Source organism: Trematomus bernacchii, unplaced genomic scaffold (assembly GCF_902827165.1).
Source record: "Trematomus bernacchii unplaced genomic scaffold, fTreBer1.1, whole genome shotgun sequence".
In the NCBI taxonomy this organism is placed as follows: domain Eukaryota; kingdom Metazoa; phylum Chordata; class Actinopteri; order Perciformes; family Nototheniidae; genus Trematomus; species Trematomus bernacchii.
In genome coordinates this window covers 4,836,547-4,852,414 of record NW_022987469.1, presented here as the reverse complement: position 1 = coordinate 4,852,414, position 15,868 = coordinate 4,836,547, and the positions used below count along the sequence as shown (strand labels likewise).

The window sequence follows — 15,868 nt, the reverse complement described above, 5'->3', positions numbered from 1 at the left end:
TTGCCCATCCCTTCTAGCAATTTTTCAAAGACACAAATCTGCTGCAATTGCTCAGAACAGCTTCTAAATTGACTTTATCCACACATATTGAGGTTGACGTACATACTTAAATCCCAAGAACAAGAAAATGCAGTACCTATCAGTTGGCTGGTCAACACTGAATTGTTCATCCACTATTAGATTTATTCATTCAGTTCTGTTCAGGCACCCATGTTCTACGAAGATTTATCCCCTTGACTTCAGTGATTTTTTACCGCCACCATAACGTTTACATTTGTGTTCAGAAGTGAATTGTCTCGCTCAGACTGACCCCCTTGAAAACTGTTACCAAGTGATTTTCCATTCGGGATGAATTGTAATAGAAAGAGAGAAATACCATGCATGTTAAAATATGGTGAATACCAATGTCAACTGATGAAAATGCATCCCATTATTAAGTGCAGGTCACCCTTGAAAAAGAGATCTTTTGATCTCAAGGGGCTTTCACCAGAGGCCTGTACTACGAAGCAGGATTTTCGCTTAGCGGGCTAACTTCAGGGAAAACTCGGGGTTTCCGGTCCTACGACGCTGGTTCTCTTTTTAGCGGGCTAGATCTCCATGGTAACTTATGCTGAGCGGCTAACCTGCTCCGGAGCTTCAAATAGAAAACATATCTCCGATGCAGCAGTTGTGTGTGCGTGTTATTTGTGTGTGTTCACAAGTGTGCATGTTCCTCATCACCAGCTGTGGTGTTATAGGAGTGTACATCTCAGTTAACTCAGCCTCTAATCTAATGATATTCATTGATACACTGGAGTGTGGCCCCGTATTGCAGAGCAGAAAGTAATTAGTTACACTTTCAAACCCGAGCTAATCCTCTATGACGATGTGCTGCGTGTTGCTCTCAAAAACCCTGGGTAGTATGTGTGTGTGTGTAGTATGTGTATGTGTGTGTGTGTGTGTGTGTGGGGGGGGGGGTGTGTATCATCAGCATGTTGCTGCCAATCTTTGGATATGTTGAGTGTGGGTGGGTGATTGGGCGTTTTCTTTAAAAAACGTGAATACCTCACACAAATCATAGCCATAATGTAGAGTTAAGTATTTTATGAACATTCCTTAGGTTTATAAATTGAAAAAGAAAGGCGAATATATTTGAAAACAAAAACAACAAAACTACCCACAGAAACGTGAGCTTCATCACCACGGTGCCTCTTACGCAGCGTCCACACGGCGGCGTGCATGGAAGCTTGCCGGTGGGCGTGTCTGAGACTCGACCAACAACCAATCACATGAATCTCCCGCCCCGGACACACAAGCACGTGATTGGCTAGAGCTTGTACTGGCATATGACTTGATTGGCTGACGCTTCGGTCGAAGCTTCAAAAGTAGAACATTGCTCTACTTTTGAAGCTACGCTTTGCTCCCACAATGCAGTTCGGCGAAGCGTGACGTCACCCCATTCAAAGTGCATGAGCAGAAGCGTTGAAGCTTCAACACACGCCGCCGTGTGTAAGCTCGCGTCACGGCCGCGTCACGGCTGCGCTGCGGCGTTCGCAAAGATCGTGGCCACTCTAGTCAATGGGTGCTATTCCACCAGACGCGCCGCGTTACGACTCTGAAGCGTCCCAGAAGCGTCTCGGCGCTGGGCTCCGCTCAAAATAGGATGCAAGTCTATTTTTCGACGCAAAGCGAGGAGTTGCATAGCGCCGGGCAGGAAGTGGACCGGTCAGAGCATCCGGCCCATCCCCTAAATAAACTAATTTTGCAGACCCTATTCCTCCGTAGTCTTTCAAGTAGGAGGAGAAATGCCAGCGTTCTCCTCCGGTTTACAGGCACTGTGTCAATTATATATATAGAATAATTATGATGATGAATGCATTTTTTTACCACTAAAATACAGCAACACATCTTTGATTCATGTCGTTTATAACTGGAATATTACAATTATTATTAACTTTGTCTGTACAAAGTAGCCTGTCCAGGAAATATGCCAAAATCAACAAAAACTGCGAGCCGGCACGCAAGACGCTCCGCTTCTGAAATGCTCCTGAAACGCGCCCGGTAGGGTATGACGCCGGAGGAGGCCGGACCAAAACCGCAGCGCAGCCGTGACGCGACGCAGACGGACCCGGTGAAATCGAGGGGTGAGCCTGTTTTTCAGGCCTCAGGCTCGAAAAGGACTTTAAATTAATTAAGCAATACATTAATTAAAATTAATGTTGATATGGCGTAATTTAAATTAAATATAGGATTTTAATTTAAAGCAGTTTTATTCTGAAAAAAACTGAAGTTCACACTAACTATTAACTTAACACTTTTATTCTGAAAATTCTTCATTTCCGGTTAGCATTAGCATGTGGCTAACGTTTTGAAACCGTGAATTGAAGGTGAAATGACATGTGATGTTGTACACTAAACACACTGGGATTAGCACTCATTTATTGACGCTGAATAACGTTTATCAGGGAATGTTTAAATAACCACAGACACCACAATGATGTAATTTAGCAACAGAAAAAGGCAGGAATTGCATTGGACCCGCCCCCCGACGACGCCGGCCAATAGGAGAAGACAGGAAGAGCAAGCCAAGAATCGATCTCTTCTTCTCCTGACCTGGGCTGAACAACACATGGGGAGAGTGCCTCCGCTTGCAATTTCATTTGTACACCACCGCATCTTTTGTGTAATTAAATGCTGTTAACTTTTATAAGCTTCCCATGACTCTTTTCAGTCTGTCCTGCTCTCAGGGTTCAAGAATTACTTACACTTGCCCAGAATGAATGACTTTATCTTCACAACTAAAAGGATTATATGAATAATCTTGTTTAGCAAAGCAATGATACACCTGTGAGTTGGCTGTAGAAGTGTCAGAATCAATATAGATGTTTTTTATGGTAAAAAACTGTAAATTATAGTGTCCGTCCAAAAATTCTTTTTTACTTATAGTGAAAACTACCCTTGGATGATGGTAAGGTAGACTAAAAGCTTTAGGAATCCAAAGTACAACATATAATAAGTACTCTGTATCAAGATTGATGCTAAACAAGTGACATTTGACCTTTTTAGAGAGATTTAGCAAAAAGAAACCACTTCTGGGGTCATTTGGGTGGATTTTCCATATCTCTGGAACCCATTGGTCGATTTTGATGGTTGACACCTCTTTCTGACCGTTAGAGCCAATAGAATTGAAGGGGGAGTCCCCCACACACACTCATTGTGAAACAAAAAGGTGGGGGCTTCGCGCATGTAATTTTCCATCAGAGTGAACCTATCTCTAGCTTTGACATCTGGAAACGGAAAAGCAGTTTTAATGCTTGTGGATTATCAGAAATCATTTCAAAGGGACACAGACACATTGGATTAACCTATGGATTAACTTCAGCAGCGTTTTTATTGTTTTAATGTCATTGAAGACCACTTTGGAGAGACTACAGAGCCAAGGTAAAAATGTTAGCATTTTTAGCTACCTAGCGTCACCGTTTTTGCTTATAACGTCGCCATTTCGTATAATTCAGTGGTAATGTGGGTGTCCAAAGATTCTGTGTCACCTCACGATGTGAAACGATGTGTTGGATGTGGTGAAAAGATAAATAATAAGGTTTTGTGAGTGAATTTCGGTGCAGTAAGGTGTTAGCATTTTTCGCTCGTTGCTAATTCAGAGGCTCAGTGTTAGCATTGTGGGTTTTCTTTTGAAAAAAAAATTAAAATGATCAGTTAGATGAGTTTCTTCCCGTTACATGGATATAAAACATTCATAGTTTTATTAAATTAACATGCCCTCAGACACTGTTTCCTGCAAGATGTTGCGGCAGTGCCCCGGTACCGGGGTCTCTCGGGCTTAACAGGTTAAGAGAACTTTATTTGAAAATGATCAGCATTTTAGAGGAAATGATTATAGTGAAAATATCTTTACCCCATGAGAGGTAAATATGAGAAACATTAAACAACATATATTTATACAAATGAAATACATATATGCAGCACAGCCTCTCCATGCGGCAAATAAACTGTATTTGTATTTCTGCGCTGAGAGATTGAACACAGCAGACAGATTTGTCATAAATATTCTCTCCTGAAATGCTCAAGTATTGTGTGCTGTACATTCAACAATGTCTCTTTAGACCTTTTCACGCAGGCACAAGCAAACATCTCAGGCATAAAGCCAGATGGAATGAATGATATACAAGACTGGCAGAGCTTTTGTCCAATAACTTCTCCACCTCTTTCCAAATAGACTTGTTTACAAAACTCTCAGAGTAACTGCTGGCAGAGCCGGGATGTCGCTGTCCAGCAAACAATCACTAATCATTTGTCATGCCAACAGAGAGAGCCTGCACTCTGAGGGAGACAGAGAGTGTGTGTGTGTGTGTGTGTGTGTGTGTGTGTGTGTGTGTGTGTGTGTGTGTGTGTGTGTGTGTGTGTGTGTGTGTGTGTGTGTGTGTGTGTGTGTGTGTGTGTGTGTGTGTGTGTGTGTGTGTGTGTGTGTGTGTGTGTGTGTGTGTGTGTGTGTGTGTGTGTGTGTGTGTGTGTGTGTGTGTGTGTGGAATGAAAGAAACATAATGAATGAAGTCCATACAGAGCTGAGCTCCTCCCCCTACTGGTTTGTTGTGATATGTCAGAAGAAAAAGGAAGTGTCCCTGAATAAAGGAACAAATATATTGGGTTTACCAAATCCCTTTGTGTGAAACCTGTTGACAAATTGGAAATATGTTCAATTTATTAGTTAAAAATAAATTGGATTAAAATATAATGTACTGATTAGTTGAACTCAAATATATTATGTTACTACTGCAAACAATATACATGTTGAAGGGACTAGCATCAAATATGCTGGTTCAATTAAAAATAATTATTAATTGGGTTGATTTATTTATGTTGTTCCACTTAATCTTCTAACTAACTTTACGTGGGACCTGTTAAAAGATAAATATATATATATATATATATATATATATATATATATATATATAAATGAATACATTTCATTAACCTCTTAACCTGTTAAGCCCTGAGCCTGTTTTTCAGGTCTCAGGCTCGAAAATGACATTCCCAGAACAAATTACCATATCTTCCCTTCTAAAAAGGGTTAAATTAATAATCTTTTTTCTCAAAGTAATGATAAACCTGTGAGTTGGATGTAGAAAAGTCAGAACAATATAGATGTTTTTTATTTTAAAGAAAATTCAGATTTTACATAGTAAAAAACTGTAAATTCTAGTGTCCGTCCAAAGATTATCTTTTACTTATAGTGAAAAAACTACCCTTGGATGATGGTAAGGTAGACTAAAAGCTTTAGGAATCCAAAGTACAACATATGATAAGTACCTTGTGTCAAGATTGATGCAAAACAAGTGACATTTGACCTTTTTAGAGAGGTTTAGCCAAAAGAACTCCACCTCTGAGGTGATTTGGGTGGAAATGTTTTTTTTTCCATATCTCTGGCCCCCCTTTGTCGATTTTGATGGTTGACACCTCTTTCTGACCGTTAGAGCCAATAGAATCGAAGGGGAATCTTCCCTCTCACTAACATTGCACAACAAAAAGGTGGGGGCTTCGCGCATGTAGTTTTGCAACACTCTAGCTCTGACATCTAGAAACGGAAAGCAGTTTTATTGCTCATGGATTATCAGAAATCATTTCAAAGGGACACAGACACATTGGATTAACCTATATGGATTAACTTCAGCAGCGTTTTTATCGTTTTAATGCCATTGAAGACCACGTTTGACCAGACAAAGACACAGGTGAGCCATGTTAGCATTTTTAGCTACCTAGCGCCACATGTTTTGATGTCTGTTTTTGTTTATAATGTCGCAATTTCGTATATTTGAGTGATAATGAGGGTACCCTTCGATTCTGTGTCACCTCACAATGTCATGGATGTGCAGAAAAGATAAATAATAAGGTTTTGTGAGTGAATTGCGGTGCAGTAATCTGTTAGCATTTTTCGCTCGTTGCTAATTCAGAGGCTCAGCGTTAGCATTGTGGGTTTTATTTAAAAAAAAAAAAAGAAAAGATAAGTTAGATGAGTTTCTTCCCGTTACATGGATATAAAACATTCATAGTTTTTTTAATGAACATGCCCTGAGATACTGTTTCCTGCAAGATGTTGCGGCAGTGCCCCGGTACCGGGGTCTCTCGGGCTTAACAGGTTAAGGACGACGGTCCCCCCAGTGGACCCCCCCCACCGTTTTCTTTCGAGACTGTGTCTCAGGGCTTCTTAACATTTATGAAACTATTAATGTGTAGCACCAGATTAACGGGAAGAATCTCAGCTAACTGAAGATATGAACCAATTTTAACAAAACAAAACACAAGGGTAATACCAAGCCTCTGAATTAGCACTAAGCGAAAAAATGCTGACGCACTTAGCACAGAACTCAAGATAAAGATACCCTTATTACTTATCGTAACTGCACATACAATATATCCGATTAAAGCTGAGACTCCACAGATTATATAGGTATAGTATCATCACTGAGCGATCCGAACTTGCGACAGGGGAAGCAAACACAGACATCACCGTAGCTGTCAATCTGATCAAAAGACGTGTTCAATGGCATTAAAACGAGTAAAAACGCGGCTGAATCGGTTGATCCATAGGTTAATAATGTATCTGTCGCTTTGAATTTTTTTTTATAATCCATAATTCCATTTTTATGTAAAAATCGGAGAGAAAAAGTTAGCTGCTAATGATAGCCAACAGAGTGTATGCAGCTTCCGGTTTTGGCCACGCGTCACTCTCACTCCTTATTTGTTAATGTGTTGGTGTGTGTAGAACTTTCCCTCGATTCCATTGGCTCTAGCGGTTATAAAGAGATTTCATTCAGCAAAATTGACCAAGGGGAGCCAGAGATATGGAAAATCCCCCCAAATGACCCCAGAAGTGTTTTCTTTTGCTAAATCCCTCTAAAAAGGTAAAATTTCACTTGTTTTGCATCAATCTTGATACAGGTTACTTATTATATGTTGTACTTTGGATTCCTAAAGCTTTTAGTCTACTAACCCATCATCCAAGGGTAGTTTTCACTATAAGTAAAAAAGAATTTTTGGACGGACACTATAATTTACAGTTTTTTACTATGTTCAATCTGAATTTTCTTTAAAATAAAAAACATCTATATTGATTCTGACTTTTCTACATCCAACTCACAGGTTTATCCTTACTTCGAGAACAAATATTATTAATTTAACCCTTTTAGAAGGGAAGATATGGTAATTTGTTCTGGGAATGTCATTTTTGAGCCTGAGACCTGAAAAACAGGCTCAGGGTGGAACAGGTTAAAGTCTTTTTTGAGTGTAGAGCAGGAGTTCCAACAAGGCGTGTAGGACAGAGTGAATACACATACTATACAGAGATGCTGTATGAGAAAACCAATGTGATTTTGGAACATTGAACAATGTAAATCTATTCTAGTAGACCTTAACAATGGAATTATGATCAGTAGAAATGGCCAAAATATGGGACCTTTAAAAAAAACTATTTTTGGTTAGTGCCTGGTCAGCCTCCTAATGCAGGCTTCACCTATGGGCACATCACGGGGTCATTGGAGCACCTTTGCAAAATACAGAAAAGGAAATGGTGCTCTTTATATAACGTGCATGTGACTTTAAGGCTGGAATCTGGGAAAGGATCTGTCACTCTGCCATAATAGTGAATTTCCTCTCGGTTTCACTGTCTCTTTACATGCTGTTTTTGTTGCTGCTGTGTCTCTAACAGGAAGCACCCATCATCGTCAGCAGTGCATTAACCACAATGCCTTCCATTTCACCTCCTGCTTTGTATTTTTTTTCTGCCATCACACATTGGGCTGAATGACACATTTGGAAGGGACTCTCAAATGTACATTAGGATTGAGAGGAAGAAAATTACCCAGTAGGTGAGTTTTTATGCATTACAGGTCATTATATGAGCGGCCTGAGAGCCACTCAGCCACCATTAACCAAGATGAGGGACCAACGGGACCACTTCCTGCCAGCAAGTAATAGGAGAAATGTGGAGTGCATGTTTAGGGTTGATGGTTTCAGATGTTCCATGTCTGGAAATTACTCCAAGGCCACACACTGGACTGTAGCGCTGCATCCATTTATAATGCACTGCCTAGAAGTACTTTATGGCAAAAGTGCTTCTCTGCTACCTTAAGTGGAACTTGACTTACATAATGTGCAATATTATACCATCAGGGTCGATGCATATGCAACACACTCAGCATCAACTCTGAAACAGAAAGTAGGCGCCTGGAAAAACACAGTCAAACAATCGGAATATTTAAAAGTCCTGAATCAAACGTGATTGAAGACAGTAATGACACTGATTATTCGAACAGATCAGAGTAGTATTCCTCACGGGGACACACGTCAAGACACATCCGTTATTTATTTAAATGTTTTAGTTATTTTTATTTTTAAAGCTAAGAATTGGAGTATGAGCTCCTAATCACAGGCATATTTGTTTTGTATTTTCTAAGTTTTTTTCAAAGTAACTCATATGCTTTCATCATTATTAATGTATCATTTATATTTCAGCAGCTTGCAGAAAAAGAGGAAGTTTCGAAAAATATTTGTGTGACGGTCTTCATTCCCTGATCATTTAAAAATGTATATATTGATAGCAGAACTATATATAAAATCTATTCTAAAATAGAGAGTGGAGTGGAGGAGGGGGGGGCAGAGTGAGTGGAGGTATGTTGATGAGCACAAGTGCAGTATCTGAATGATTTTAAAGAGTTTATGTCCCTTATGTCTTTACTGTTTGTCTCAGGATCCTGGAGGGATTAATGGAATTCCATTATTTTTCTCACAGGGGGAATAAGTAACAGTGTTAAATCAGAAAAGGGACATTGCAAATAAAAGGCAAACAATAAGTGGGCCAATCAAATGATAAGAGTCATGCACATGTGTAATAAAAAAAGAAAATAAGTACACAACCATGGTTAAAATAAGTGTAGGTCGCCACATAATAGGATCAACTGAACTAGCAGTCAGCACAAATACAATTAAATAGTATTGATAACATGTAAGCAGTGTGATTACACAACTAGTTCTACAGTCAGTATTGGTGTGTGTCTAACCTCTGTGGAGGAACCGCTGTGAAGCAGCCTGTCTCTGAAGGAGCTCAGTGCTGACAGGAGGGGGCGGGACATGCAGTGAGGAGAATGGGGGCTGCAGCAGGTTGGGGAAGGGGCACAAGACTGGTGAAATCTGTTTAAAAACAATGTTTCATTCATTCAGCGTCTTTAGGTTCCACTGGGGCTGGGAGTGTGGTTCCTGGTACCCAGAGATGTTATCAGGGCCCCCTCTGACGTTCCTCTGCTGCTCCCCCATCTTCCTCATTTAGGTATAATAACCTTGTTCACTCCTCTGAGAGCTGCTCATTGGCGCATGAGGACAAAATGGCCTGAGATTCTTGAGAGCAAAACATCACAGATTACCCGTCAGGCCTGGCTGTCAGAGCAGAAGTACCCATATGTGCAGCGCTCATAGAGCATGCACAGTTGGGTTTCTCCTTAAGCCCCGCCCCCGAGCTCCCGGCTCACTAGAATGAATGGAGAGAGAAAATAAATCTGGATTCGGCTTTTAGTGCATTTAACAACTCTGAGGACCTAATGATTCTAATAAGGGCTATGAAAGTTGTTCCTACTGGGTAGTTTATTTAGTTAAAAAAAACTATCCGCTGATTTACAGTCTTCTCTTTCCCAGTGTTGGTCAATGAGAAACAGTCTTTCTGGGCCGGGTGACGTCACAGACTGATACGGAAGTTGTAGCAGTGGCGAGCCGTCAGGGCCCTCTAGGCCCTCTGTGAGGGCCTAAGATATTCCAAAAAATAATATTTAAAAACATTAAAAAAAAATATATTTTTTAAAATATATATTTTTTTAATATTATTTTTGTTATATTTTTCATTAGTTTTACCGAAAAAAAACTTGATTTAATAAAATAACATTTCCAAATAAATAAATCCTTCGAATCTGCCTGTTCAGTCTCTGTTTGAATGTAGGGGTTACATGAAAGAAGCTGCCTGGCCCTCTCTGCGATTCACAGAGGGCCCGCTATAGTAACTCAACGAGAGAGTAATGTCAAATGACAGTACAATTGACCAATCATATCTTCCCTCTAAATGGGTGGGTTTTATTATCGCGGACTAGATGACAAGTTCCGCCCGCTGTGAAACTTTTCTTGTTTCCATAGCAACAACAACTTCCTGTCAACAGCGTGAACTCGCCTTCAAAATAAAAGCATGCCAAATTACACTTAAGACATACAACGGCAACGAAAGTAACAAACACAATGCAATATCATTTTCAATGTCAAAGAACACAAATTGGGTTCACAGGTGTTGTTTTGTGTGGTAGAGGGTCGCTGTCATTGATGCGCTTTGCACCCCGGGCCGTTGTTTTGATATTCCGCTGAAGTATACGCTGTGACGTAATAACTATTTTTTTTTCTTTTTTTCGAGGGAAGGGGTGGGGGTCAGAGGGCCTAGGTATAAAGCTCACGGCTCGCCACTGAGTTGTAGTAACGCCGTTTGGCCACTACGAATATTTTCCTCAAGAGTGAAACAAAACACAAGTCTCACAAGAAGCGTCTAAATGAGCCCAAACAAGATATCGATTAGCAAGCTGAGATTCCACAGATTCCAGAAATATAAGTATCATCACTGAGCGATCAGAACTCGCGACAGGGGAAGCAAACACAGATATCACAACACGGAGCTTTACGGAGCAAACACGGCCAATTTGTCTTACCTTTTGCTGTTTCTGATCAAAAGTTGTGTTCAATGGCATCAAAATAATAAAAACGCTGCTGAAGGTTAATCCAATGGTTAATCCAATGTGTCCGTGTCACTTTGAAATGATTACTGATAATCCATCTTCATATTTACTAGTTTGAGCCTAGGTTTCAGTTTTCAGAGCGTAACATAGCTTTCGACTGCGTGAGTGTCACTCTCACTCCTCAATGGTAACTTGTGTGTGTATGTGGAACTTCCCCTTTGATTCTCTTGGCTCTAACGGTTCAAAAGAGATGTCAATCACCAAAATCGACCAATGAGTTGCAGAGAAACGGCAAATCCACCCAAATGACCCCAAAGGTGGGGTTTTATTTTTCTAAATCTCTCTAAAAATGTCAAATTTCACTTGTTTTGCATCAATCTTGATACATGGTACTTATTATATGTTATAGTTTGGATTGCTAAAGCTTTTAGTCTACTATCCCATCATTCAAGGGTGGTTTTCACCAGTGGCGTCGCCTGGGGTAGGCATCCGGGGCTTTAGCCCCGGATGTTTTTTCTTTAGCCCCGGACAAATTCTCCCTCAATATAATACATTAACCGTACTTCTTTACCTATAGGACGGCAGGTTTGTAATTTCCCGTGTTCAGTGAATGCAACATAGGCAAGCCAAGACACCACCAGACCAATCAGAGAGTTGCATGGAAATAAACGTGTTTTATTGGCTGACAGGTACGTACCTCTCCTCTGTGACAATGTTTAAACTTTAAACTGTCAGCCCCGGACGCGGAGATTCTGAAGATGGACATTAGACATGTTTTCAATAAAAAAGACGGCAATACTCAAGTGGTGGCTCACACAACAACCCCAGAGCCACCACCTGAGCCAGGTGAACAAGGTATGTACATGTCAGTAAACTTACAAGTTATGCGAACATGTAAGCAAAGCATAAATTACAGCTACGTTGACGTTACTTTGAATCGCACGGGTAATCTAAACCGTTAGCAAGTAGCTATAGCGAGCCAGATATATTAAATAAACACTTTGTCATACAATATAAATGTTGTGTTTTTTAGCGTTACCTGGTGATTTCAAAGAAAGCTCTCTGGGAAATGTTGACTTACTGTTCGACAGGAAGCTAGAAGCTACCTTACAGTACACAGTTGATCCTGAGTCCTGTCAGTTAAAGTGTTTCATAGTTAGCTTAGCTAAGCATCAAACTAGCACTGAAATATATGGATGTTATGTGACAGTATTTCTGAGAAAAGTCAGTTTAAATGGTGGCCTAGTTGCCACTGCTTTACTGTCGACAGCACGTTTGAACGTATTTGCAGCAGTAAATGTGGCTGTTTGGCCACTGACGTGGCCATAACACCTGAATTTAAATGTGCAACCTCTTTTTGTGACAGATTTTTGCATGAAATTATAATTCTGATTGATATTTCCTATTGATAGCTAGTTTCTATGTGAACATTATGAGATGGACAGCCAGCTAACAAGCTTTTTATATACAAAGATTTCAGATCAAAGCTAATCCAGTAGGGCTCCTGAAAGGGGACAAGGGACACTATGCTCCCAAATATTAAGCCTCGACCCCCATCTTAAAATTGATATGATCAAAAAATCTGCATTGTCGGAGGCCTTTTTTCCTCATTATCATGTCAAATTGTACAGCTTTCCTTAGTTTTGAATGCAGAAAGATGACTATTCGAGTATTACGTGAAAATGACTATATTTAAGTGTTAAGTAAATATATTAAGTGAATTACTCAAACTGCATTTGTATAGGAATGATTCTCTCCTATTGGCAGATAACTACTAACAGTGATATCTACTGTACAAGAGGTTTCCAATGTCAATTTAACTATTTTCAATTGGTTAGTATTATATTTTGTGACAGTGTGGTGACACTCATTTTAATGAAGACAAATTTGTGTATCTTGAAATTCATTTATTTGACAGAGCTGGAAACTGATTTTAAATACTTGTTTGTGTTTACCTACACAGTCATCACAGATGAGCCAAAAATAGTAGAGGATGAAGAAAGGAGAACAGGAGAAAGGGACACACAAGAAGGAGATACAACAGATAAGAACAACAATGAACAGGAACATCAGAACAGACAAGAGTCAATGGGTAACTGGGGAACTGATTTAGGGACTGCAGATACAGGGCCAAGGCAAGTGAGACATCACTGTTTTCCATCCGGCATGTTTGGCCAGCAAAAGAGATCATTTCAACCAAGTTGGTTTGATACTTTTAAATGGGTTGAATATTCTACCACTGCCAATGCAGCATTCTGCTTTAGTTGTAGACTATATGGCAAACCAAAGCAATCAAGGGATCAAAGGGACACCCTCACCACCTCAGGATACACAAACTGGAAGCGTGCATTGGATTCTTTTCGAGAACATGAAAATTCAAACATACACAAGGCTCTTCTTTCCAGTTCTCGACAGAATGCTGGAGGAGCTTCAAAACAGGTTTTCTGGAGTTGGGGAAAAAATATTAATTGGCATACAGGCATGTCACCCTCCATGGGGAGGTCGTCGACCGATTTGCGAAGGTCAAACCAAGGCGATTTAGCCTAACACTTCCACCTACAAAACAATAAAGAGTGTGAAGACAGCGAGTGATGATGGGGAGAAAAAACGAAGCAAATGAAAGGTAATGTGATGAAGGAAGCAGCAAGTGAGGAAGGAAGCAAGTGATGAGGGATTATTATTTCCTCCTTCCATCCCTTTTTTCAGTTTAATCTCATTACTAACAACTTCTAATAATTTGACATAGTTTATGATTTAATTGGAAAATCAAGTGTTTTTAAATAATAAACCTGTTTCTGATTCTGATTCTTTGATTTTTTTTGACATATGGGTGTTGAGAGATGTATAGATCTCTTAATGTTGCTCTCAAAGTGCACCAGATTGATGCTTTTAACTTCAATATTTAAAAAAAATCTTCCTGGGGGAGTTCCCCCCAAAAATAGTACTTTACCTCTGCTTATGTAACTCCGGTGTAGTGTCCCCTCGGCAACAGATCACTCACAGTTGGTGATTACTTTCCTGCATTTCAATGGACAGCATATAAAAAGGACACGTGAGCTTCATTGCTTAAGAGATCCTCACATGCCATCTCTTTAAAAAAATAAGTGTCCAGTCAACAACAAAACATCAGTGATCGTATAGTGGTAGTATATTTTTCATAAGCAATGTGAAACATTAAACTTAAAAAAACTGGTGTACAAAACTCACATACCTGCGTTGATCTCCTGGAGTGTCTCTACTCTTTCTTCTCCACCATTAGAGATTGCAAACATTTCAGAAACAGCTAGAGGTAGGGGACAAATAACTTGTTCGCTGGGCATGTCAAAAACCTCCCTGCTTTGATCAAGACTTTAGGGAGCCTTTCAGCCCCTCTGGCAAAGGGGCTGGAAAGCAAGTTTTGCAAATGCAGTACCATCTACATGCTTGTCCTGTTCCAGACACTGCTCTCAACCACTCAGGGCCTGCACAAATACCTGCAGAAAGAAACAATTGACTTGGTGCAGGCAGTAAATTACAAAACAGCAGTTGAGAACACACTGAAAAGTTACAGAAGTGACGAGAAAGCAAGACCAAGGCCCTGTGCAATGATCTTGATATTCCCGAAACTGTGACACAGAGGAAGAAGCGTAGAAACATGGAAGACTTTGTAGTCGAGGCATCGTGTGGAGCAGCTCTCCCATTAGCTTATTAGCTCAGATTAGCTATTGATGATCACGTTGATAAATCATATAAAACCAATAGCCAAACACACAAAAAACATGCTGCTGTGTGAGCATTAAACGATTAACATTAAACTAAACAAACACAACAAAACGTTATAGTCCTTATAAAATAAAAACATACATTTTGTCCACCAAAATAATACAGGCACCTTACCCTCGAGAGATCCTCACATGTTATGAGAATCTCCCACAATCCATTGCCGTAACAAAGCTAATGCAGGCACACGTTTGTTTGTGACACCAGATGGCGTAATTCTTCTTCTTCTTCTTTTATTTAATGGCGAATCGCTTCCACTTGGAGCATATATCGCCACCTCTGGCGTAACCCAAATTAATTCTCCGATTTAACAAGGATTTTATACCAACCTTTATAACTCTGTACACACACGACACACCTATATGTCGTGAGCTGATTATCGAGCCTTCATTGTAACAGATCTGGTAGGCCACCACGTTATTCTTTACTTTCTACGTCTTTATATGGAGAAGATATTACTTTTTTCTCCGTCATGTTGTTTCCATAGCAACAACAACTTCCTGTCAACAGCCAACGAAAAGTAACAAAAAACACTAATATCCTTTTCAGTTTCACAGAACACAAATTGGGTTATTTACATAATGTTTACAGTACTGTTTATTGTTATTTTGTAATATTCTTTGCGGAATTTGGCCATGTAAAATGTCCTATTGGGTTGCTGTACAGCCAATGCGTGACGTCATTGGTAAGCGGCGTAACGAACCCCGAACAGATTCTGGTACCTACACCGCCACTGTGGGCTCAGCCCCGAATGTTTCCAGGTCCAGGCGACGCCCCTGGTTTTCACTATAAGTAATGTTTTTTTTTGGACGGACACCATAATTTCATTGTTTTTACTATGTTCAATCTGAATTTACTTTAAAATAAAAACATTTATATTGATTCTTGACTTCTCTACATCCAACTCACAGGTTCATATGGAAGCCTGTTTGCGCCACAGGAAAAATCTCAATATATTGACTTACTATCTCAATATATTGACTTAGCTATCTCAATATATTGAGTTATATAAAAAAATATTGAAACTATTATGTCAAATACAGAATAAGGCACATAATAATAATAATAATAATAATAAATGGAATTTATAAAGCGCCTTTCAAGGGACCCAAGGTCGCTGTACATGGTGGACATCAATGTTCATCATATAAGCAGTACAACTTCATATTAAGGTACACAAATTCACCATCAACTAGTTGTTAATTAGCATGCATATTAGCAGTATATTGGCTCTTTATTAGTCATTATAAAACACTTATTAATGCCTTATTCTACATGACCATATTCTACAAGTAATCTGTGTATGTTACACTTGCATGTATGAGATCATTAAGTGCCTTGTAACTTCTTTTTTTATA

General features: G+C 39.7%; 1 protein-coding gene across 3 annotated transcripts in view; it reads right to left on the bottom strand.

Moving 5' to 3' along the window:
• LOC117493439 (bis(5'-adenosyl)-triphosphatase-like) overlaps positions 1 to 15,868 on the bottom strand; it is a 562,060-nt gene that overhangs the window by 470,286 nt on the left and 75,906 nt on the right. The window contains exons 1-4 of one of the 3 annotated variants that reach the window (XR_004556967.1): positions 14,628 to 14,741; positions 13,963 to 14,224; positions 13,702 to 13,769; positions 12,644 to 13,307 (exon numbers count right to left, since the gene is read on the bottom strand). The exons of 1 other annotated variant lie outside the window; for it this stretch is intronic. The gene's annotated coding sequence lies outside the window, so the exon portion shown is untranslated. Of the gene's footprint in view, positions 1 to 12,643; positions 13,308 to 13,701; positions 13,770 to 13,962; positions 14,225 to 14,627; positions 14,742 to 15,868 lie in introns of those variants that run through there. One more of the 3 variants, XR_004556966.1, reaches the window with a different exon arrangement.